A 25112-nucleotide genomic window follows, 5' to 3' on the forward strand; every position below is an offset into this window, starting at 1 on the left:
TGTGTTATCTTTGACTAATATTTAAATTGGTTTGATCTGAAACAAGGCACAGGCTCCCCGTAACCCGAGGTAGTTCGGATAAGCGGTAGAAGATGAATGAATGAATGAATGAATGATCTGAAACATTAAAGTGTGTGACAAACATGCAAAAAAAAAAATAAATCAGGAAAGGGGCAAACACTTTTTCACAACACTGTGTATATGTATATATGTATGTATATACATATATACATACACAGGGCTGTCAAGTGTCACGCACGCATTGAGAGTGACAGTCACGCATTTCAGTCTTTTCTCACGCTCTCCTGCCACACATTGTATTTCTCACGCAGAAAAACTTTTTGACTATTTATCATATATTTAATATGCCACAGCGCCCAAAATGTATCTGTCCGCACTGCAGTCTCTATGGAACCGGTCAGGAATCAAGCGCGTCTACCCTGGAGTTCTTAGTCGAGCCTGACACTTATCAGCCAATCAAAAAAAAAAGAGGCTACACAATAGCCAATCAGGAAATAGCACTATTGTATATGGGTAAGATTTAACACAACAACCAATGAAAGAAAAACCCTCATTAGAGAGGGTATTTTCGATGGTCGGTTTGAACAAAACCTCAACACGAAACATCTTGTCTCTGGACGGGACATTGTCCTCAATCATGACCCTAAAAATGGCTGGGCTTGAGCCGAACTGTTTTAAATGGGAGCAACATTACAAATGATAAAGGAGTCCAAAAAGGCAACAAACACTTACAATAAACAACACCAGTCATATTCTCTCTCTCTCTCTCGCTCTCTCTCTCTCTCTCTCACACACTCTCTCTCACTCTCTCTCTCTCTCTCACACACACACACACACCCAAATTAATAAATGGAAATTGAACAAATACTTTGTATTTGGTTAAAATGTGTCCAGTGATCCTGGTGAAACACAGTTTTCTTTTTTCTTTTCTTTTCTTTATATATATATATATATATATATATATGCAGTTGAAATCTAATGAATATAATATCAAGGAAAAACATTTCAAAAAATGGCACAGTGATCTACAATATTATTATTTTACTTAAAAAAAGTGTTACAAACATTCGTATAGCTCTTTCTGGATCAGTAGATTTTGCTGACAACTTAAATTTTATATAATTGATGTGATGGGTGACTAGATAAAATCATAGTATTCCGATTCATGGCCAATATAGTGTTCATGAGTCAGAACGTGATTAAACCAATGGGAATAGACAGATGGTCTCCTCTCCAACATCTCTGGAGTGTGAAGAGTAATTATGACTGCATAAGCCTACTGCGCCTGTGTGTGTGTGTTTGTGTGTGTGTGTGTCTTCAGCTTCTGTCAGTTGAATGAGTATAGCTATGTGTCACCAGTAACCTGTTCTTTAACCTCACCACCATACCCATACACCTTCACTTGAACTCATAGTCACTTGCTCCACTTACTGTATTATCACTTCAGCCTGAGCAAAGGTCTGTCAGGACTTTGACATAGTTAAGCTTTAACTATGATCACACAGTAGTAAGGCCTTGAGAATTTCTGTTAGGGTTATTTCTTTTTCACATGCTACAGCACATTCACACCGGCAAGAGCTCAAACAAATCAATGCTTTTAGGACTTTCTGCTCCTAAAAGCAACTTAAAGGAGAATGGGCTGTGCAAGTCCAGAGGGATGCTAAGCAATGATAAATCAATACATTAAATTTTATTGACAGGGTGGATCTATATAAAATCCAATCACAGAGCAGAGTTACGACCTGCATGTGCTACCTCCTCTCATAATTCAGGACATCATATCACTTCTGCTGTGTTACTTGAGATCTACAGAGTTACAAAAAAACACATTCATTCAAAGCAATATCAGCTATTGTGCACCCTCATTGTTCCCCACAGGGACTTTAATAATGTATGCCCTGCTGCGTTATTGATTAAAGGTATATAAACATATATTTAAGTAATAAATATGTATTCATGTGAGGCTGCAGTATTCTGTACACTTAACAGTAAAATAATTTAAAAAAAAAAGAGCAAACATGCTTAGATTTGCCTTAAAATCGCTGTAGATTATGACAGAGCCCCCGCGTAACATGAAAATTATGCGTCTAGAAATATTACAGATGCTAATGCCTTGAGGTGGGTAAAACTTTTTGCCTCGACATTCACATAATGCATTCAAACTCTTGCTAACTACTTGGTGCCAGATACAACAGCACACCTTCAGTGGATTTCTGGAGTCCATGCTGCGATAGGCTCAGAGTTGTTTTTGCGGCTCAAAGGGTACTTACACAATATTAGGGAGGTGGTTTTAATGTTTTAATGGCTTATTGGTGTATTTCAGGTATAACTAAATAAATATTGCATATCCATAAAAGTGTGTTGGAAAAACTGGACACATGCCTTCATTTAAATCAGGAAATACATTTTGGTACTGTGTTTGCACTAGGAGACAGCATTTGTGTGCGCGTGTGTGTGTGTGTGTGCGTGTGCGTGTGTGGAGGGCTAAGTGGTAAAAATTGATTCAGTCTGCCTCCTCTTACATAACTAAATCCCAGACTTCATGGGTGGTTGTCAGGAGAAGTTTGGCACAGACACACTGACAATACTGAAAATCCTTTCTCAGTCTAGACTTATTATCAGTGGGACAAGTCTGGAGCAAAATTGTAAAGATAATGAAAATGTTTGGATAATCAGTAATTGGAACGGCTGAAATGGTTCAATTTGAGCTTAAAATGTCCTCCAGTGATAAACTGTCGACTCAGAGAAATGTTTTCTGCATGGAACCTTACATATGTGGTGTGTTCTGGTTAAGTGAACACACACACAGAAAAGTGTCGGCTATGTCAAGAGTAGTTGGAAGATCAACTGGGATATGAGTCAACATTAACATATACAATCAGAGAGAGAGAGAGAGAGAGAGAGAGAGAGAGAGAGAGAGAGAGAGAGAGAGAGAGGCCGGGAATAGAAACATATTTACCAAGACCTTGATGATTTTTTTTATCACACACACACACACACACACACACACACACACACACACACACACACACACACACACACACACAGACACACACAACCATCATGACAAGACATTTAAACATCCCTTAGAAACATTTCCACCACCACCCCCACACACACACACATTAATCTCATTAGTTTCAGCTTTCCCCTCTGTCTGTGATTTACATATACTCTGCCACTGAACATACACACACATATATTATCCAGATTTACTGCTTGCTCCAAAATCCTAATTCTATTTCCACACACATAAATCCAGCTGATTTGTATATATACAGCATCACCCAGTTCTACCTTCACTATTCATACACTACTGCTGGTGGTGGGGAGAAATCCTCAGAGGTCATCAAATATTTTCCAACATTTCTACTGTCTGAATATAGTGCATGCTGTGTGTGGATATAATGAAATTTCCAATACACATTGCAACTCAACCTGTTGACCTTGCAGACATTATAAGCCAAATCCCACCTTACACACGCTCACACACTCAAAATTTAATAAAATAAACAACAAAAAATTCCCTGAGCCAATAGGACAAAATGATATTTCAGTTATTTGTGTGTAATACAGTCATTTCTATGTAATAGAATACATAGAAATAGAAATTCCAAATACACACAGCTAACATAAACCTGCTAATGACCTGCTAATGACCCATTGTGTATAGCTAAACATGCACAATGGGAAGTTGAAAACAAAACCTTAACTCCTCCACAGGTGTGAGTGTGACAGGTTTTATAATGAATTACCACTAAGGTGTCTACCTTTAAAATAGAGTTGTTGCCAGGCTGAGTGTCTAGAAAACTGTCAAAACACCATTATAATATAAAAGCGCAACACTAAATAAGACCCTAGAGAAAGATTTCTTGGTATTAGCTACAAACACTGTCGTGACAAACTTTGATGTTGGCTTTGACGAGGCAAGTATTCGCAAAGGCGGTGCTTTTTGGAGGCGAGTGGACATAAGGGTCAGTGTTACTTTTGGAGGCAAGTGGACAGAAAGATAGGGTGCCAAAACATTTGGAGGCAAGTGGAGACGAGCATGTGACGTCATCAGAATACACGTGAGGAAGTGCCTCGCATTGTGCTGAGTGTTTTGATATGTCACATGTCCATGTTGTAAAAAGTTTTTTGATTTTGCATATATTGGGGGCGGGGCTGCGGCACAACCAAAAGGTCAGTCGATACACCAATTTAAAACATTGTTCAGAGTCTCACCCTAAAGGAGCTGGCCGAGTTTGGTGTAGATAGTTTGAAAGCTTGCCGAGTTATAAACCTCCAAAGTTTATAATGGGAGTCCATGGGAAAAAAGGCGACTTTGAGATCCGGTACCGGAAGTACCGGTACTCGGATCGCTTAGAAAAGTAATAGCAACAAACTTCAGACCAGTGTCTACAACATATCCGAATTTGGTCCATGTGGCTCGAGAGCCCTAGGCCGCATTAAATTTTATATATTTTTGTCTAAGCTGAAATAGGAAAACAGAATGTTGGCTTCTACAAAGCCAACATAACTAATGTAAATTTTCCACATGATAAATCTTGGTGGAAAATAATGTCAAAAAAGCTTTTTGTTCATTTGCTATTTTAGTTTGACTTGGTTTTGATTTCAAAGACAGACAAAGCAATTCACAGCCCACAGATTATAGAAAATTAAAAGCATTTACATTTTGAGCTTAAATATATGACACTGTATCAAGTATTTTATTCTTGCACAATTTTCTCAAAACAATGGATTTTTTTCTGTTAAATACCGACTTCAAAATGATCTGAATCCGTTTACACCCAGTGACACATTTCAAAAGATAAAACACATACCTTTTCAGAAACACCTATGCCCCTTTTCCACCGAGGCAGTTTGAGTGCTGGTTAGGAGCCAGAGCCTAATTTAGAACCAGTTCTTTCTTTTTCGACAGCCAAAGCACCGGCTCTGAACCAGGAAAAGTGGTTCTTAAGTAGAAAAAAAAACGTTGCTGGTCTAGACTTAAGAACCGCTTGTGTTAGGGGCCGTGGGCGGAGCTACTGTTCGATAATGTGCCTTAAGTATACTAATGTTTACTTTTACTTTTACTTTACCGCGATATGATACATTATCAGCACACATGATAGTAGGTAGCTACATGCTAAGGCTACTTTTTTCTGTGTTAATGATAAAATAATTTTCTCAACTTTCTCAATTACAACCTTTTTTTATACAGATTGCATGGAGCTGCACGTACACGTCGGATTCGCCGCGTTTGGATGCCAATGTAGGTTCGCAAAGCCATGAGCATTAACAGTAAAGCAACATCCGACACGTGACACGTATACAGTGATGTCAGACTCGGCTCTGTGACGGCTCTCTAGCCGATGGAATGGCAAACCGGTTCTTAGAAGGATCGGCAGTGGAACCAACTTTGAACCAGCACCAGTGCTAGCTCTGAACCAGCACTCGGTTCTTTTTGGTGGAAAAGGGGTACTAGGGATGTGGTTGCCTGGTGGTTAAGGTTTCGGCTTACTGATTGGAAGGTCGAAGTTTAAATCACCAAGCCCCAAGGTGCCACAGCTGGGCCTCTGGGCAAGGCCCTTAAGCTGAAAGGACATCTTTGCCTGTTGTAGAAAGCAGCACTTGGCTGCAAGGCAGGGCAGCAGAAGCACTCAAGGTTTGGTTCTCACAGAGAGAACCAGGGAGAGTATCACAGGATTCATTACACCCTATGCGATAAGCAAATTATTTCAACAGAATAAAGAGGTGAATGCTTTCTTCTTTCCAGACCCCCTGAAGACAGTGAGGATGATGTGTTGTCAGTGTTTAGCCCTGCCTGGAAAACAATGCAACATAGCCCCCCCTTCATCTAACCTCATCTTAAAAACTATTAAAGAGCACTTTATTTCACTACCCTGCCCCCCTTTTATTTCTCTACCATGCAGCAGGCAGTGGACTCAGGTGCTCACCCCAATAGTAGACAAGCAGACAAGCCCATGCCAACTGAGCCAGACCCTTCAACACATTCAAAAGTTGTCAAGCTCTGGCTAGCTGGCTGGTCTGCAGGGGGCTACTGTACCATCATACAGAGTGTCGGGGTCAACCTTGTGGCCTCATGGTCTCCTACCCTAAGACCCAGCTGTTAATAAGTGTTCATTATGAGTAAGTTCAGTACTGTATGTTCATTGGGTCCAGAAGATTCTGGAGCAGATCAACCGTGTGGCCCAAATCGTCCAGAACTACATAGAGGCAGCTCAGAAAGAACAGCAAGAGGCGTACAAAAGGCCAGGTCAGGCCCGAAAGTTCTAACTGGGTGATCAGGTGCCCAACACTTTTGGCACGTTTCTGGCCAACTGGCAGGCATGTACATGGTCCTTGAGATGGTGGACCATGTCAAATGTCTCTCATATAGTAGACTTGTAAACACACAAGAACCTAACTTCATATCACTTTGCTAAAAAAATGGGTCGAGCTGACACTAGTGGTGGCAGAATTGTCTGTTACCCCCACTGATCCCATGGAACATACTTTATACCACCAAAGAGCCTATTTCTCTTCATCCAAAACCCAAGATCTGATGGAGATGGAGGACTAGTTTACAGATGTGTTCTCCTCCACTCCTGGACTGAATCATCTGACACCATGAAAGTGACGTGACATACAGCTAAGTATGGTGACCCATACTCAGAATTCGCTCAAGGGCACCTCAGTCGTGGTATTGCCGGCCCGAGACTTGAACCCACAACCTTAGGGTTAGGAGTCAATCTCTCTGGGTACAATACACAGTGAATTCATCTCTAACATGCTTTTGCCTGAATCTTTCCATAACCTTTCTAATTTGCCTATATAGGTGTTATATACATGTATGTATATGTATGTATCTCATATATATGTCTGGTCAAAGGTTTGTGCACACCTGACCTTCACAACCATATGTTTGCCTTCTTCAGACTGTTGTGTCAATAATGCCGTATTGTTTTTGTCTCTGGGAGACACCATGTTTGAGTACATCTGTTCCTCTTTGCTCTCTTCCATCAATTCTTCTTCCTTTCCACTCTTACTGTCATCCGTGTTCCTAATTTTCCTTGTTCCACTCTTCTTCCCTGCTCCTTGGCCTCTTGCCAAGTTCTTCTGCCCTCTTCCTCTTCCAACTAATCTAATCTAATATGATCTCTCTGTAGTAGCAACTGGATTTTGGATAAAAGCTCATAAACTCATGAAGCTCAAAAGCATCAAAAATCCACCATAATGGATCAATGAGTATAAGGTGCTTTTCTTTGTGTGCGGTCCTTTTTTTCAAGAAACATGCTGATGATGCAAAAAGATACATAAAGAAAAAGGTTGATTTTCGTGTCACATGACTACAATGCATGATTAGAAGTGAAGTCACCCTTCCAGCGATCCTTGGTTAAGTTCAGGTGCTGCATCTTATGGGTTTCATTCAGAAAGAGCTTTTTTGGTGTAACCGTCTTGATTATGGGGTGGCGTCTATAATCTGGGTTTTAAAATCTGACAGACCTACAGTAAGAAAACACTAAACCATGCAACTCTGAATCTCTGTCATTAATATGGTCTTCTGAGAATTACTCAAATTGCTTGAGTGTAACATTTGAATAAGCTTATGATATATAATTATTTTTGCTTATTCCTTCTAAAGTTGGCTGTAATTACGGAGTTATTTGTTTGTGTCCACGGGTGAATGTTCAGTTAATTACAGTATAAGAAGTACTTCAAACTACACTATACTGCTGCTTGATTCATGTTTCCACTTTTTACTCAAAGAAAGTCAGATGATGACAGCAATAATTACATTTTGAAACAAAGTGCTATGTTGCACAATTAAGCAAGCTAATGGTGTGTAGGAGCAGAAGGCAAACATTGTTAAATAGCTTTAATTTTCAGCTCTCTGCTTTGAAAATTCAAAGTACTGAAAATGGCTTCTCAAGCAGCCCAGTATTTTATTGTGCCTACAGTATACTCAACACACTCACAGATACAATGCTATAATTAGTAAATGTAAAGTAACATCCCTGTATGGATACATTAGTAATGAAAATGGATTTAAATAAATAAATAAATAAATCCATAACAAGCAGAGTGCAGTGCCATAGTTCAAATTTAAAAAAAAAAAAAAAAAAGGTTCGCTCAAAGTATACACACAAGGACACATCAATTCAGCATGTCTATCTTTCAGTATGCTCAAACTCAATCAGCCCACTTCATTTTTTTTCTTCTCGAAAATGCTTTTGCTCTCTCTGTCTTCCTTTCTTCTTTCCTATGACCACATTTAATCTCTTAAGGATGGCTCCTAGTGAAATGAAAAAATATCATAATGGAGCAAATAGAAAAGCATGTATGCTGAGGTTCAAGTACATGTTCTGAGCACACACATATACAAACACACGCACGCACTCGCGCACACACACACACACACACACACACACACACATACACACACACACTGAATTGTCACTAAACTTTTGTCACTGAACCTTGGGGTATCCATGGACTTTCCCTTTTCCTTACACATGTACACATTGCTAATTGCTAATATGACATATGACATATGACATTCATGCTAATATACTCTTTTACACCCAGTACTTTAAAGCACTTACAATATAACACTCTGCACTGCACCACACTGCCTCCAATCCTCTAGCACTGCTTGACTGATCCCACCATCTCTCAGTGTATAAGGAAGGTACACCTCAAGAGTCTTTTCTGTTTCGGCACCCAAGTGATGAAATCATGAAATACCTCCAAAACAGAGTTTTTTTATACTGGTCATATTCTAAGTATGTGAACTACTGAACCAGTATAAAGATAGAAACTTCTAAGCATTTATGTCTTATTAGAAATCAAGACTCTATACTCTTTTTGACAACCAGTAACAAAAAAAAAAATGCTTTACAAAGACATAATTCTGGAAAGCTTGACAAATAATAGCTTTATGACATTAACATATGTGGAGTTGTTATAGTGGAATGTAAGTAAAATTTTATTCAGCTTTATCTATAAATTGAAGGAAGATCTATAGGAATTTGAAACTGATTCACTCACTCACTCATTTTCTACCGCTTATCCGAACTACCTCGGGTCACAGAGAGCCTGTGCCTATCTCAGGCGTCATTGGGCATCAAGGCAAGATACACCCTGGACGGAGTGCCAACCCATCGCAGGGCACACACACACACACACTCTCATTCACTCACGTACTCACACACTACAGACAATTTTCCAGAGATGCCAATCAACCTACCATGCATGTCTTTGGACCGGGGGAGGAAACCGTAGTACCCGGAGGAAACCCCCGAGGCACGGGGAGAACATGCAAACTCCACACACACAAGGCGGAGGCGGGAATCGAACCCCCAACCCTGGAGGTGTGAGGCAAACGTGCTAACCATTAAGCCACCGTGCCCCCCGAAACTGGTTCAGTCACAAATTAAAATTTCAGCAGTACAGACAGCAGATGGAGTGACACCGCTAATGCTAATACTGACATTAGGGCATGTAGCCTAGTGATTCATGTTACAATGTGTAATGCCATGCATTAGTAGGGGACTGAAAACAACAATGGTATTGTGTCTTTCTTTTATTAAGAAGATTCATTTTGATTTATACTACAACTGCCTTAATACACTATGTAAATCTATGTAAATAGCAGCAATTATTATTAAGCAGCAAAACTAGTTAGCTAATTAACATTTCTTTCATCAAATATGGAATGTTCCTGACTCTTGGATCCATATCCAGTTTAGGTGTTTGGGAGAAAGTATGTAATGGTCACAGAAGGAAATACAATTTTACATTGTCGTCTCAAAGATATATGAGTCTGTCTAAGTGCAACTGTTTCCGTTTAAACATCTCGGATATATCATAATTATTAGTGTGAGTGTGTGTTAGCGGTCGTTAATGTAGAGGGGCACGAGAATATCGTCTCTGCCTCCCGAATGAACAGTGCAATCGTGATTTTTTTGAAAGACGTTGAAAAAGCTGACTCAGAAAGGCATCAAACAAATTAGTTCCTGCCCTCAGTTCTCCTGCTAAAAATTGAGTCTGTCTAATGTCCCTCCTTTTATAACTGAGGAAGTAATTTGGTAAGGAATTGAATCAGTACGGGCGAATGGTCTCCCCATTAAGAAAATCCCCCTTGGTTGTAAGTCTCCACTGTTTAAACACCTGGTATCTTTTAGAAGAGTGTTTTTTATGATTCTCAAACAAGGTGTTGAAGAACTCAATTCTGTTTTTAAATTCAATATTGATGGGTTTGATTACAGTATATTTGTTTCTTCTGATGCTGATATGAAATGTTTTAAATGTGGTAAAACGTGGCATCTTGTTCGGGCCTGTCCTAAGAGGCTGAGTGTCCCCGGTGTTTCTGAGCAGCTGGGGCAGGAGTTGTTCCCCCTGCGGATACAGTTAGGCAGGCTGCCGAGGACCCCGTAGCTGCTGCTGAGCCAGAAGCAATGGAGCATCAACACCGGAGAAGCCCGTCTCAGCTGGACCGGTAAAAGTGAAGCCATGCTCGGCTGAAACAGACCGGGACAAAGAAAGGCCGTGCTCAACTGGGAAAAGCCCAGTGGCTTGTGGTGCAGTGCTGGAGAATCCTGCACTGGCAGAGGCAGGCACAGCGATGCAGAGCAACTGCCTGGAAACACCTGCCACTACATCAGTGCAGGGGGACGGGGGGAGATGTGGAGATGGTGGATGAGCCCACATTTAAAGTATCGGACAGATTTTTAAAGAAAATCTCACAGTGATGACTACCGTATGTGTCAGACTCAGTGTTAAACTTTGATTCACAGAAAGAACATTTAAATGTTGTTTACAGCACTGAGGAAGATTTTTTAAAGAACACTAAATGGCAGAAGAATGTGGCAAAAAAGGAGTTTTTCCCTGATCGTAAACAGTTTCTACATGATGTCAAACATTTTAGAAAGGAAGGAGCTTTTATTGATATGGAAAACTTTCATTCAAGAAAATGACCATTAAAGTCAATAGGGAAAACTCTGATCATGACTAGTAGAATGTGTGGTGTTTTTTATACTGGAGAGGTTCTTACCCTATAATTATATAATATTTTGTTTTATCAATTTTACTTTTCTTAATGACTGGAATCCATGTTGCGAGTCTGAATGTTAACGACGCAATGGAGCATAACAAGAGAGTTAAGCTATATGAACTTTTAAAACAGAAGCGCATAGATGTTGTCATGCTTCAAGAAACCCTCAGTGATATCAACAATGCTGCTGATTGGGTGAAGGAGTGGGATGGGTTGGCGATTTTAAATCACAGTCCAACACTCAGTGGTGGAGTTGCCATGCTGTTTACTCGCAATTTTATTCCGCTCATTATATTGATAATGAGGTTTTAGTATTTATCTGTGTGTACGCCCCCACCAATGCAATGGAGAGTTGTTGTTTTTTGTTTTTTTTTTTAGAAAAGCTTAGCAATGTGATTGCTAGCTGCAGCATTACTGACATTTTAATATTGGTTGGTGATTTTAACTGTACAGCAGATATCTTTTTGCTCATGTCGGTTTCTTCTCTACAACATTAGAAGGATTCGACCATTTTTGTCCACACAGGCTGCTCAGGTACTTGTTCAGTCTCTTGTCATTTCAAGACTGGACTACTGCAACACACTGCTGGCAGGTCTACCTATGAATGCAATTCGTCCTCTGCAAATGATCCAAAATGCAGCTGCATGGCTTGTTTTCAATCTGCCTAAGTTCTCGCATACCACCCCACTGCTGCGATCCCTCCGCTGGCTTCTGGTAGCTGCATCAGATTCAAAACATTCATGCTGGCCTAGAAAGCCATAAACGGACCAGCTCTCTCTTACCTCAAAGCCCTCATCACTCCTCACACTGCACCCCGCACCCTCCGATCTTCCAGCACTGCTCGACTGGTTCCACCATCTCTCAGGGTAAGAGGCAAGTTTACTACAAGACTCTTTTCTGTTATGGCACCAAGGTGGTGGAACGAACTTCCCCTAGAGGTCCGGACAGCTGAGTCACTGGCTATTGGCGGTTGAAGACCTACTTATTCAGGAAACACTTCAACTAGCACTTATTTCCCTATCTTTAAAAAAAAAAAAAAAAAAAAAAAACCTTTGACACTTTTTCATTGTAACTTTGAACAATGTTTTAAACTCATGGTATCTTAAGTATGTAACCTAGTGAACCAGCATTAATGTATCCAATGATAGATATTTAAGCACTTATGTACGTCGCTCTGGATAAGGGCGTCTGCCAAATGCTGTAAAAGTAAATGTAAATATTTTAGATCAGGAACCACACAGAACCTCATGCATCATCCTGTAAATGCCTGTTGGAGATTATGGAGGCCCATGAGTTAAGTGATATATGGAGAACAAAAAACAGAGACTGTACACATGGGCCCACAACATAGATAACACACTCTTCCTGGCAAGATTAGATTTTATGGTTTTAAGCATCAACTGATTCTTTATAAAAAGTGTTTTACTGTTCCAGTAGGCATCTCTGATCACAGTATTGTACAGTGTACTATAAGTAAAAAGAATGTAAAGTCTAAGAAATTTTAGAGGATGCTAATTTTAGAGAGTATTTTATTTATTTATGGAATTGTTTTAAATCTGAAAAGGCAGCTTTTAGCTCTCTACAGCAGTGGTGGGATGTGACAAAGACACAAATTAAATATTTTTGTCAACAGTACACTCTCACGCTCTTTGCACATGCTGTCTAACATTTCAGTTGATTGCTGTTTTGCACAATACTTTATAATACCTCATGTAACTGCTGCTATAATACTGTGTTCATTCCAGTATTACTGCACACTCAATACTGATTGAACATACAGTATTTACACTGCTCTGCACTGTTTTTTTAATTGTCTTTTGTGTATTGTCTTTTGTGTAATGTGTTGTATTTTTTGGTTTGCACTGTCTTTTGTCCTGCACTGTCTTTCTGTCTTGTCCTGCACTGTTTGCACCAGGTTGCACAGATGTACTTTATGTGGCTAGGACTACTTACTAAGTCCTAAGATCTGTGTTTGTTTTATGTAGCACCATGGTCCTGGAGAAAGGTTCTCATTTCACTGTGTACTGCAACAGCTATATATGGTTCAAATGACAATAAAAGCTTCTTGACTTGAACGTCAAAAGAGACATTGTTTGATCTCTGTAAGCTCTGGAGATAGAAATAATGGAACTCTGGCGTTTGGAGGCCACAGGAGATCGAGGGTATATTGAAGCACTCAAAAGTAAAAAAGCTAAAATAAATGATAGATATCACAGCATAGGGGGCACTGGTCTGCTCACGCTTTAAAAGTGTGAATGAGATGGATGCTCCATTTAAGTTCTTCTTCAGTTTAGCAAAAGAATGGACAGAAAAGTTTCATACATGCACTGCGAACCGAGTCAGTATATCTCTTATCAGACCCCACTGAAATTCGCAAGCAGACAGTAAGTTTCTACTCAAAGCTATATAGCAGTGAGCGGTCAGGGGCACATACGGTAGAGAAGAGTTTCCTGGTGGATCTGCCAAAGCTCTCTGAGTAAACAGCCAGGGAGATGGACAAAGAGCTGACACTGGAGGAGCTTCACAAGGCTCTCCAAGGAATGAACAACGGACGGGTGCCAAGTATAGACAGTCTCCCTGTTGAGTTCTACAAGGCTTTCTGGGCAATTATAGGGCAGGATGAGAGGAGAGGTAGACTTCCTTTGAGCTGTAGCAGGGCTGTCCTGACACTACTGCTAAAAAAAGGTAGACCAGACAGACCTGAGGAACTGGTGCCCAGTGTCACTACTGTGCATTGACTGTAAGCTGCCCTTAAAAGCATTAGCCTTGAGACTGACAAAGGTAATAGAGCAGCTCATTCACCAGGGCCAGACATACTGTGTGCCTGATAGGTCTATATTTGACAATGTGTATCTAATTTGTGACATTTTGGATGTCTCTAGGCTATTGGGCTTAAAGACTGGTCTGATTTTTCAAGATCAGAAAAAGGCATTTTACCGGGTTGATGATGAATATTTGTGGAAGGTGCTGGAAAACTTTGAGTTCAATTCATGTTTTATAGCCATGATCAAGGTGTAGTACAGTGAAATTGAGTGTGTACAAAAGTTTAACGATGGTTGTTGTGCCCCTTTTAGAGTGTACAGAGGTATACGACAAGGGTTTTCTCTGTCAGGCATGTTGTATACCATTGCAATTGGACCTCTTTTATGTAAACTGAGAAGTAATCTAGCTGGTTTTAATATTCCTCACACTAATGTCCCTGTATGCCTCTCAGTGTATGCAGATCACTTAGTCATTATGATAACTGAACAAAAAGATGTGAATGTTTTAAATGATATTTTAAATACTTTCAGATTTTATCTTCTCCTAAAGACAACTGGGCAAAAAGTGAAGCCATTTTAGTTGGGGCGTAGGGAGGTGGGAAACCTACACTACCGGGAGGCTTAGTGTGGAAAAGAGGTGGTTTTAAATACTTGGGTGTCTACCTTGGTAACAATAAGTATTTAAATACAAACTGAGAAAATACTGTAGAGCATGTAAAGGGCAGACTGAGCAGGTGGAAGCGGCTGGTCCCAAGGATGTCCTAAAAGAGGAGTCACTCAGATTTTTATTTCGTGTGGCTTGTGTAAATAAAGGATTGTAAAAAGTCAAAAAGTCTCTCTCTGTCTCTCTCTCTGATTCATTCATTCTCTCTCTCTCTCTCTCTCTCTCTCTCTCTCTCTCTCTCTCTCTATGCATGCACGGTGGAAGAGTGAGGGTGGATTAATTAACTTTGTTGTGTGAGCGTGTGTGTGTGCAAGTAACTTTGTGTCAATACATATGAGTGTAGGCATATACTTTCGCATATGCGCGCGTGCATGTGTGTGTGTGTGCAGCGTGGTGGAGGAGCATAGTGGCTCAGAGCACGAAACTGTGTGATAGCTTGACTCGCCGGCACTGTGTAAGGGTGGTGTGTGCGGCGAGCATAGAGGAATGTGTTTTAGCGGTCGGTAACGTGGTGGGACAAGAGAACATTGTCTCTGCCTCCCGTATGAACAGTGCTATTGTAATTTTTTTTAATGGTGTTGAAATAGTGCACATATTGAGTCAGAAAGGCATTGTAGTGAATAACGGACTTAAACTTTGTATCTTCAGATGCAGACATGGAATGCATTCACTGTGGTAAAACAGGGCATCTTGTTTGGGCCTGTCCTGAGAGGCAGAGTGACCCCGGTGTTTCTGAGCAATCGGTTCAAGAAGCATAAAAGTGAAGCCATTTTAGTTGGGGAGTGGGGAGGTGGGCAACCTACACTTCCAGGAGGTTTAGTTTGGAAAAGACGTGGTTTTAAGTGGTCATCAACAACCTCGCCATGTCGTCGCTCTGGCACAAGCAGGCATGCATGTATCTGCCTCCAAACCTGCTAGAAAGCATCCAGGTCCTGCTTTGATTTCTTCTGGGATGTTCTACACTGGATTCCTCAGAGCGTTCTCCATCTTCCCAAGGAGGAAGGAGGGCAGAGGCTGGTCCAGCTAGAAAAGCAGAACCACAGATTTCTGCCTTCAGTTCATCTATAGACTCCTCACTGGACCTAAAGCTTTGGTATGGAGAGCAGCAGCCAGAGAATTACTACACACAGTTGGTGGTCGGAGGCTGGATACAACTTTGTTCTTAATGGAAACCAAAACATTTAATGGATGTTTCTGGTTTACCGTTGTTTTATCTTGGACTGTTTAAAATCTGGAACTGTTTTAAAAAGCAGAACAAAGATAGTGGAACATTACAGTATATTGGTTGCTGGAGGAGTTTCTGGTGTATGGCGGGCAGACACTTGTGAACATTGTGGAAGCAGACCTGTCGAAGGACCTGGTAGTGTGCATGGGACTGCAGTCCCTGCATGTTGTCAATCAACTCTTACACTGCTGGAGGTACTCCGTAACATCACAGGAGCGTGTTCGGCTGATGGACTATCAGTATCCAGAGACTGGCCCTGTAGAAGAGGGACCCTTTCCCCAGCTGAACATCGCTCCCGACCTCGACGGGTGTGAAGGTCCCCTTCTGTAGTGCCGGGGTGAGGGGGAGATGGACTTTGGGACAGTGTCAGGGAAGCTGCTCTTCAGAGCCTGTGTTAAGGTTTTAAATAAGATAAAACTGAGTGGGAAGGTAGACACCCCATGGAGAAGTGTACTTGGTTTTAATGATGATATTAAACCAGAGTGGAGGGCACTGTACAAACCACCGTTAACCAAAAATGCTGCTGACCTCCAATGAAGGATTTTACACTGTTTTATGTCTGTGAACTCTTTTATTTCCATTATAAACCCTGAAGTTGCAAATAACTGTCCATTCTGTTTACAGAGAGAAACTGTTTTTCATGCTTTTATTCACTGCTCCAGGTTTGTCTTTCTTTGTGTTTTTACGGAGCATTTAAAGGTCTTTTAATGTTGATTTTACTTTTCAGTATTTTATCCTTGGTTTTAAATATATCAGGAGAAACAGTTTCAGGTCCCAGCTGATCAATTTTATCTTTGGTCAGGAAAAAATTGCAATATACCTGAGCTGAAAAAGAAAACACAAAACACTGACTGTGATGCTAAAAGGATTTTCTCCAGACTTGTTAAATCATGAGTTGTGATTGATTTAATTTTTTTTAAAGCACAAATGATTTGCATATGTTTGAATCATTGTGGTGTTGTAACAATGCTCTGTGCTCTGATACTGAAGGGGAACTCTTCTTTGCACCAGAGCTAAAATAATTACTACTGTTATCGTTACCATAATTTATTGAAATATTTTTATATTTATTTATGTATCTATTTATTTACTTACTTATTGAGTCATTCAGATTTTTATATGTGACTTGTGCAAAAAAAGTATTGTAAAAAAAGTTACAAAAAAAAAAAAACTTTCTTTCTACCACTGTCCTGATGTTTTTCAATGCTGTGGATACATGAGCCATTAGTATATACTAGGACATATGCTGAGTCAAATGACAGGTAGGAACGACAACCTGCTAAGACTATTGTGTCTTGTTTAAAACTTGCTTCATTTAAGCAAAACAGAATTTGTTTAGAGTGGTCTGCAGAAGTCTGGAAAACAAGACAAAACACAAAAACAAGACAAAATAAAAGCATTTGATCAAAGCATATTGTGGGTGGTTACTTCAGCATTTGTGAGTAACGCAACGAATGCTGGGGTAATCAATTTCAATGTATTTGCTATTAACTTAACCAGATGTCTGAACTAACAGAGTGTAACGTCAGCTCTCTTTTGGACAAGCAGAGGAGAAAATAGAGAGAGTGGGCAAGAAAGACAGAAATAATACAAAGGCAGCAGATTCCTCTTAATTAAGTGTTATGAAATTAATTAGTTTATCACACATGAATACATTTTGGACATGCATGTCGAACGCACCTCAACTCTCTTCTTTCTGTGGATACACAACATCAAACATCGCTTGTATTGTGTCGTAGCTTCCTCTGAAATTTCCGCTTGAACCCACTGCTCTATTAAGTGTTTGTCCTTTCAAACTCTCTCTCTCTTTCTCTCTCTATCCCTTGTCTTTCACTGTGCTTTTCCTATGTTTTTACTATTATCACTTTTGAATGATAAAGAGGGTACTCACTTCCTGGTTTGGCTGTTGACCTTCAGTGATGAGATCACTGGGGACAAAGACTTTTCTGGGAACAGGAAGTGAGACTGTGAGAGCGACAATTTAGTCTCGGTTAACTAGGGAAAAAAATATAACATGATAACTGCCAAACCATTTATCTTATTTTGCTTTTTTTGTTTGTGGTCTTTCTTTTGATATGTTGTTTTTCCATTTGCCCAAGCATATTTGCATCACCAGTTTTGGCACAGACCAAGGGTACTCATATTTGCTCATAGGTGGAAGCAGCCTGCTACTATTACTTATTTTTGTTCATGTTTGGCATGTTTTTACCATGTTATTTTAAGCATCTTAAACATTAAATCTAGTCCTATGAATGTCAGGAGTTAGGGTAAATGTCAATCTTAGCTACATAATTCAAGCTGAGTAACTTGGGTAAGTATTATAGTCAGATAAAAAAGGGCGAGAGCATCAACATGAATAAAATTGATCTAGGAAATGCAAAATTTTATGCTTTAAGATACAAATATTGTGCATTTACAAACATTTAAACACAGGGTAAAGGTACTGAACAGGATTTTGGAGTTAGTGCACCACATGTAAGTAAATCTATGTTATTCGGAACAATGATATCAAGCAGAAGTAAGCTCTTTAACATCACTTTATTCATTGTGAAGGATTCATTATTCACTCAGATATATGCATATCATTTTACAAGTCACACCGATCGCTGCTATAAATGTACCATGTGAATTATAACTAATTCATTGTACATTTGTAGTCCAATACATGATGAAAACTTTATGCTGGTCCAAGAAGCACATTAGAGTTAAATGTTTATTACAGCAATCTATTTAAAGTAAAGTTGTATATCTTAAAGCATAGAAGTCTTTATTCGCTCTAGCTGTTTTAATGAGTGTCACTTTATTAACAGTTCTAGAGTTGCCAGTGAACAAGGAAATGAGGTCAGTAGTGAAATATAGAAAAGACAGACTTATAGCCAGTCTGTGAACAGGCCTTTTGGGAGAAATAATCACCAAAGGAATATTGCCATTAACATTGATTTACACTTTGCACCGAAGCAACATGGACTTTAGAGGGATGTATTGTGGAGATAAATATTTCAGGTTCATGACGTTGTTGCAGATACAATGCATCACTCTATTACCAATTTCCTTCACCTGAACAGCACCACTACAAAAATGACATTCTAAACCCAAATCCTGCATTCTTAAAGTCCCTGTAGTTTATGTTTAAGCCACAACTACATTTCTCTCTAAGGGTTTTGAACAAAAAGACCCTTCATGGGTTTTGCCAATAAACTACTTTTAGCATCAGTGCTCTTGGACAAAGAAGGATTTCAAACAATATTGTTTGCTACTTAATTAATTGTAGAAGCAAAATAAACTGTATATTAACTGTGCAAATCCAAATCACGTGCTTATTCCAAACAGAGATTTGATATTGATAATCATTAGTGCTTTATTATTTATATTATTTATATATTTATTTATTTAGTTTCAATCTTTGCTGACTGCTACTGAGAATGAACACCTAAGCTTCATAAATGTTGAATAAATCCCTCCAAACAAATAACATATTTGTTATTTAATAGCACACTTTAATCAACAATTCCAATTTTTACATCTGATATATATATATATATATATATATATATACATACATCAGTTTATTATTATTATTATTATTATTATTATTATTATTATTATTACATGATAGTGAGTATATAATATAATATAATATAATATAATATAATATAATATAATATAATATAATATAATATAATATAATATAATATAATATAATATAACACAATGGAGTTCAAACTAGCCTAGAAAGTACATTTTTCAGTGCAATTCTTAGCTCTCAGCATGTGGGTAAAATACAAAAAACAAATGGACTGAACCATAGTTTCCAACTGCTAACAGCAGGAAGGGGATGGGGGGACTTTGGTTATCTACTGAAGGAGACAACAGCCTCACGTACAAACTCTGCACTCTACACCATCCTGACATTCTGACTGCAGTTTGCTTCATGCAACACAAACTTCCAGTTCTCTTTTTAGCAGACTGTGATGTACAGACCGAGGAGCACAGAAGGAAATCTAGTAATGATAAATCTGACAAACTGCGGTGTGCATAAAATGAGTTGAACCTAACCCATGATTCATGGAGCATAAGCATGTATGATAAATATCTGATGCTATTCCAGCAAGATGGAAAATATGTTTTGGTTTTCAGAGATAAACGACAGAGATAAAATTGGCTCGCATGGATTCATCGGAACATTATGCTTCATTATTTTACCATGTATAATTTATCGTATACATGGATATGCTCCACTTCCTTCTGGCGCAACATTCTGTACTTTATCATTTTAGCACCAGGCTCATGACAAGCCTATCAATATGATATTTCTATAGCTTATAACAAACAGTACTCTTTCATCATGAGGAAGGGGAAATTGATTAGATTAATGCTTTATCTATCTACATGTCTCTTAGCCCAATTTCCAGCTTATTATTGAAGTTAATGTGTTCATCGTGGACAGACACGTGCATAGCTGCATATCTAGTTCTGATGTAGACACCCACTCTTAACACGTAACGTATTTGAGAGGTTAGATGCAGCAGAGCTCAGGTTGATATTGTGTTATTGTGTTTGACTTGGTGGATAGGAGCAAATTGCTTAAGAGGCAATACTCTCTAAGGTAATGTCAAACACAAAAAATAGCAGGTGAGATATGCCAGAAGTCACAGAGGCACATATATTTGTGCGGAGTAATAATAATAATTAAATGCATACAAACATAAATACATACGTACATACAAACATACATACATACATACATACATACATACAAACATAAATACATACATAGATGCTTTAGTATGTAAGAGGGATAAAAGGGCCATACATGAGATTATGATTTAAAAGAAAAAGAAGGTAATATAGAAGGTAATTGTTCACATCATTGTCAAGGACATGTCTTACTAACAGAAACATGCTATTACTTTCTCCTATTTCTTTGTCCAATTCAAGTTTTGCACTCTGTCAAACTCCTGATTACATGTTAATGCTGGAATCTGTTATTAATTTCTGTTCCAAGAAGAACAAATTACCTGGCACCCCTTTGCAGGAGTAATTTTCAAAAGAGGAAAAGTTCATGCACGCTTGGAACCATTCACTGTGAAACTACAGACTTTATCATTAACCCATAATAACCCTTTCTCTCAAGCTTCCTTTTTTTCTTTGTCACCCTTTTATGCATACTTGATACATACTGACATGGCTATAATTAAAATCTTGGTGTTTGTAAAGCTGATTTCCCCTGAATTTCATCTAATAACACAATAATAAAAAACATAAAAAAATAACAATTCGAGATAAAACACAATGTAATTTATCAGCACGTATACAATCTAAATACAAGGAATGTATCTAAGTTTTGTCACAAGTAAGTAAAATGATACCAATGTAAAGAAAACGGAATTCAACAATTCGAGTTTTATTGTGAACTTGAATATTTAGCCTTCCAGAGTCTCTGCTTGCAGTCTAATCATAATGTGCACCCTTAAGAGCATAGGTAATAATCTGCTGTCTGTCGAGCTGTGCTGAAAGTGTAGAAGTCCTGCTGACTGATGTGATGTCAGAACCTGATCCTGAGACACGTCCCCTGCTGTGACTCCTCTCTCTCTGCTCCTTTTAGACATGCCTGATTCATTCTGATGCACTACTCCTTAATTGCTATTATGGAGCTTTCTGCATTTGTGACTTAGCTTCCTCTGTGATAAATGGTCTAAATGAGTACTCTAAAAAGTTAATACCCAAGTTTCACTCTTGCTTCAACCACTGTTGTAATCATAATGAGCGTCCTTTGTTCAAGCAATAACTCCTGTTCATAATATTCACATTCTGAGCAACTTTTCAATGCACTTAGTACAATAAGACTGGAACTTAGAAATGAACACTCTGTACTGTACTGATATTAGACCCTGTCTCTGGTTATCCTTGTACTGTATATGTATTGTCTTCCATGTTATGTTAATAATTTATTATACTCGACATGTGCAATATCTCCCAGTATGCCACTTTATGACTGCACACGGTTTAAATCTTTTTTACACTATGTCTGGGTAGAAGTGTACAAATGGTAAGTTTTTTACTATATATAGAATACTTTACGTTACTTTTACACGAGTTTAGAAATTAAAAAAATAAGTTCACATAACTTTATGAGTCTATCATGTTTTACAATGTAGTACACAGACGTAAAAAAGTTTTGACAGCACGGCTTGATTTATAATCACACTATCCGGCGTCACACAGAAAAGAATAGGCTTGTTTTTTTTTTTGTACAGTTCCTCTCAAGGTTTCTCCCTTGCACCATCTCAGGAAGTTTTTCCTTATTGTGAACTATTGTTACTAACAGTCCTTTGCAATTTAAGGAAACAAGCAGATCTAATGATTAGAATGAAGTCATCTCCAACACGGAACTGTTTGTAATGGTTTTGTATTCACTCAAAAATGTGTCTTGGACTTCGAGAGGTTTGCTAATTTGTCAGCATGCATGTCTGGTGAAGCTGCTGCTGTCTAAAAGTGAGAAGAAGACAAAACAATCTTCCTTTCTATCTTTAGCTTTTCTTTTCTTCATCAGCCTTTTAATCTTTACCAAGTCTATTTATTTATTTCATCCATTTCATTCTGTATCTGTGTACTAACTACTACTGTCTTCTAATGTGTGGAGTAAAAAAAGTGTGTATGTGCATGTGTGTGTGTGTGTGTATGTGTGTGTGTGTGTGTGTGTGTGTATTTGTGTGTGTGTGTGTGTGTGTGTGTGTATTTGTGTGTGTGTGTGTGTGTGTATTTGTGTGTGTATTTGTTTGTGTGTGTGTGTGTGTGTGTGTGTTTGTCTCTCTTAAGGTTAAACCAAGTAGCAGATATAGTACAATTAGAGCTTGAAGACCAGGTGATGTCATTCTGGCAAGAACATACAAGAACACCTTTCCAATCACGAACACAGCCTTGGCTGCTATGGAGATGTTTTGAGTTACTGCAGTACTGACGTTTTTTGTATCCCTCTGTTGTGTTCCTTCCTGTTTGGTTGAATGAAGGGAAGAATACGTATGGCACAAACTCTGTCTCTTAATAGCAGTGACATCTGTGGTAGTCACAATAACTCACTACATCTTCCTTTATCAGTAGAGGATGCATGACAGGATAAGTTTGACAGGTAGAATTTATTCATAGAACAGATGCAATTTTTTGAGAAAGACCCTAAATGTCACAGCTGTCATTCTAGCAGCAATTATGGGTCCCAGGCACTTTATAAGCATTACGAAAACGAGTTAAAATATAATCTAGTTAAAATATAATCTATTCATCTCTTATTTCTGTTCCCATTTTATGTTATACCATAGCAATTACTGTAAGAAATGTAGTCATCGATTCTTATTAATGTGTCAGAGGAGCATAATAGACTGTCGTGAATTCCTAACTTGTGTATTTTTAAGTGTAGTCTTCATCTCATTTACGTCAGATACTAATTTAGTGGTGTTACAGTATGAAACAGCTGTCAATTGCAAGATCGGGTAGAAAATTTTTTCAAAGTATTAGTGAATATACTGAAAACCCCTCCATCTATTTTTTGTACTGATTATTTTACACAGCGCTTATATTTTTATATTATTTATTATGTCTACTTATGGCTTTTCCAGGGGACATTGGGAATCAGTCAGAAACAACCTGGAAGGGGTGATAAACCAGTGCAGGGCACAATCACACACACACACACACACACAGACACACACACACACTACAGACAGTTTAGAGGTGCCAAATAAGCCTGGGTAAGGATAATGGATTAACTGGAGAAAACTCAGGAAAGACCAACATTGTCTGAATTCTAGCTTTACCTCTGACTGTTACAAAACACTGACTCCTCTCCCTTCTTCCTCACACAAGCTTTACCATATCAACACATACACACATTTGTAATCCGATTAAGTGGCACCTCCACCATACAAGTCCCTATGTATGTTCTTACTGTAAAACCAAGGGCTTATTAGAATGTGCATATTAATATAATCCTGAAATTTCCCTGTAGACATTTAGTCATACAGTTATATACATATAGCTATAGTCAGAGCATCTGCTGGAAATACATCAACTCCTTATAGCTTTGAGAATTTGAGAATTTATGAGAATTATTTAAAAAAAATTACATTAAACACATAAAAAGAGCACAATATTCACAATATTCGGGACACACTTAGCTCATGGGAATCATCCATACTGGTCCTCAGTGTTATTAGGATCTGTGGGTCCAAGTCCAAGAATACAACAATAACACTGTGACAACTATCTTAGACAACCCTGAGTCTTCTGAGTATAATATTTTATCATAATGAATTGAGCAGATGATGAACCACACCAGGTATTTAATTTCATACCAATTTACTTGTTTTTCATGAATTTAATCATAAAGATAATTAAAATTATGTATCAAGGTAAAATGCACATGATTGTTCATGAATCCTCTGGGTGCAAATTGTATTTCTTGAAAATAAGGAGCATTTTGTAAGATTCCCATAGATACCCCTTGAGTTACCATCCATTTATTCACTGCAATTACATTATTTAGTAATTAGTGCACAAAATGTCAGTCCACATCCAGTTTAATTAAAGCATCTTAGAGTATGCAAAACTGTGAGTACACACACACATATTCACACACAAACACACAAAAACACACACACTGGAATGCCTGTGCATACATTCTTAACCTTCAGTGATGGATTTTTAAATTATTATTATTATTATTATTATTATTATTATCATTATTATTATTATTATTATTATTATTTTATTTATTTATTTATTTATTTATTTATTATTTATTTAGCCAGCAGTATACAAAGAAAATCCCAAAACATTATTATTATAGAACTCTATTCTGAAATATGTCATTTTAATTTTATAAAGAATTTTTATGAAATATAGATATACTGTATATATATGAAATTTATAAATATTATTATGTATGACTTTATAAAGGTCATATATAATCTATGTTAAACCACTTGTTAACAGCAAATAAAACAATGTGAATGCAAATAGTCTAATTTTATTTTCTTTCAAAGACAGTCAGGCTTAGTCATCCTCATTTATACTGTACCAGTAGGTCCTGGATAGAGAGAGCAGAGTTGAACTCCCTGAACTCAAGACATACAAAGAATGGTTTATGAGCACAGGCAAACATGCATCTCTTGCCAGTTAGTGTCCTTGGATGTTTTGGTTTCCTTTTTAAAAGTAACAAAAGCTATAAATTTTATTTATAAAATTTGTAAAAATGAATTTTATCATCAGCTAGCTATATGATGGATATTAGTTCTTGATTAACAGCCAAGTGTTTTTGTATCTCTTTATGTAATGTTTTTATGTTTTTGTGATTGTTTAATTGTGTTGCTGTTTGTAAAATGGGGCACACACTGAAGTTAATTACTT

At 38.2% G+C, this 25112-nt stretch overlaps 1 protein-coding gene across 3 annotated transcripts in view; it reads right to left on the bottom strand.

Annotated features, from left to right (window-relative positions):
* The window catches only part of LOC132852729 (disintegrin and metalloproteinase domain-containing protein 12-like), a 112946-nt gene that overhangs the window by 65666 nt on the left and 22168 nt on the right, over positions 1 to 25112 (bottom strand). Inside the window, exon 1 of one of the 3 annotated variants that reach the window (XM_060880119.1) lies at positions 17391 to 17512. The exons of the other annotated variants lie outside the window; for them this stretch is intronic. The gene's annotated coding sequence lies outside the window, so the exon portion shown is untranslated. Of the gene's footprint in view, positions 1 to 17390; positions 17513 to 25112 lie in introns of those variants that run through there. 3 annotated transcript variants of the gene reach the window in all.

Source organism: Tachysurus vachellii, chromosome 10 (assembly GCF_030014155.1).
Source record: "Tachysurus vachellii isolate PV-2020 chromosome 10, HZAU_Pvac_v1, whole genome shotgun sequence".
Lineage (NCBI taxonomy): Eukaryota > Metazoa > Chordata > Actinopteri > Siluriformes > Bagridae > Tachysurus > Tachysurus vachellii.